This window comes from Lipotes vexillifer, unplaced genomic scaffold (genome assembly GCF_000442215.2).
Source record: "Lipotes vexillifer unplaced genomic scaffold, Lipotes_vexillifer_v1.1 scaffold2532, whole genome shotgun sequence".
Lineage (NCBI taxonomy): Eukaryota > Metazoa > Chordata > Mammalia > Artiodactyla > Lipotidae > Lipotes > Lipotes vexillifer.
The window spans coordinates 295,706-297,596 of record NW_006785617.1 but is presented as its reverse complement, the minus strand read 5'-3'; positions in this window follow the sequence as shown (position 1 = coordinate 297,596).

The window sequence follows — 1,891 nt, the reverse complement described above, 5'->3', positions numbered from 1 at the left end:
CTGCTGAAAGTAAATGTCCAGGAACAGATTGTCTGGACTAATAGCCTGGTTCCTCTAACAGCAACCATTGTAAGGATGAGTGTTGAGAACATACAAGATTCAGGATCCTATGCTGAGTGTTTTAGGTATGTTACATGAATCGACTGTTTTAAACAGAGTCTGGCATACAAGTGTGATATGAATGTTTGCTGGCATTATCATCCCAGTAGCTCCTTCAATGAGGTAAGAACTTGTGTTCACACCTTAGAGATGAGAAAAGCAAGGCTTAAAAAGGCCAGGGACTTGTCCAAAGATAATGGGCTAGAGCATTTGTGGCTGCAATACAGAAAACACCTCTGAATGCACTAAAGCCACAAGAAAGTGGATCACCTCACATGAAAAGCAGTTCAATGGCAGCAGCACCAGAGTTGGCTGGTTGCCTCATCAACTCTCATGCTTACCAAGCCCCCTAGTTCTTTCCTGCTTCCTGTCCTACCATCTTCAACATACTGGATAAGCTTTTACCACATAGTCACAAGGTAGCTGCAGCTCCTCCAAGCCTTATATCCCCACAGGGCAATAGTCAAAGCTTCCTCAGAAGTTAACCCTTGCAGGGGAGTTCCCTGGAGGTCCAGTGGTTAGGACTTGGTGCTTTCACTGCCATGGCCCAGGTTCAATCCCTGGTTGGGAACTAAGATCCCACAAGCCGAGTGGTTCTGCCAAAAAAAAAAAAAAAAAAAAAAAAGAAGATGAAGTTGCCCCTGCAGCTTTAGTGATGCTCCTTCATGTCTCACTGGGCAGATTCAGGCCGCATGCCCACCTCTAAAGCCAGCACAGACTCTGGGAAGGGAACCGACTCGAGCCCCTGAGTACATTGAAAAAGAAGTCCAAAACAAAACCAGAGATCTGCCCCCCAGGGAAGAGGAGCGTGGACGTTGGGAGGCGTGCAACAATAGCTGGGACTTTGTCAAAGCCAGACTGGACCCAGGGACATAAAGGCCCTACCCTTAACCTCATGCCACACTTTCCACTACCATGGAAGGTTCTAGATTTCCACCGTGCAGGATGGTAGCCACAGCCATGTGTGACTCTTAAGCACTTGAAATATATGTCACGTGACTGAGGACTGAATTTATTTTTTAAGTTTAATGAAATTCAAAGAGCCACCAGGGGGCTTCCCTGGTGGCGCAGTGGTTGAGAGTCCGCCTGCCGATGCAGGGGACGCGGGTTCGTGCCCCGGTCCGGGAGGATCCCACATGCCGCGGAGCGGCTGGGCCCGTGAGCCATGGCCGCTGAGCCTGCACGTCCGGAGCCTGTGCTCCGCAACGGGAGAGGCCACAGCAGTGAGAGGCCCGCGTACCGCAAAAAAAAAAAAAAAGCCACCAGGTCCAGTGGCTATGGCACGGAAGTTGCTGTAGGATTGGCACATCTGCAGCCTTGCTGGAGGCATCGTGGAGGCCTGCAGGCTCTGGTGCTCTAGAAATACAACGTGAGGGCCCAGGGAAATGGAAGTGTTCCAGCAGCTACAGAGATAAAGGAAAATGAAAGAACTAAAATTCATTTCATAATACACTGTCTTTTACCTCTTTATCCAAAATATTATCACTCCAACACATAACCGATATAAAAAATATACTGAGATATTTCACCTTCTTTAGTTCATCTTAAGTCTGTGAGATCGGGGGTGTGTTTCACAGCCACAGCTCACCTTTACATTTCAAGTGCTCAGCAGCCCGTGTGACCTGTGCTGGTGCAGAGATTCCAGAGCCTCCACGTCCAATTATCTTTCCCGACACTGGTTCACAGCTCTGGGAGGTGGGCCGGACGAGATGGAGGCTCAGAGGGCCAGACCCGGGTGGCCCCAGAGCCCCTGGAGGGCTGGTCCCCACTCTCCGTGCTCTCGTTCAGCCGG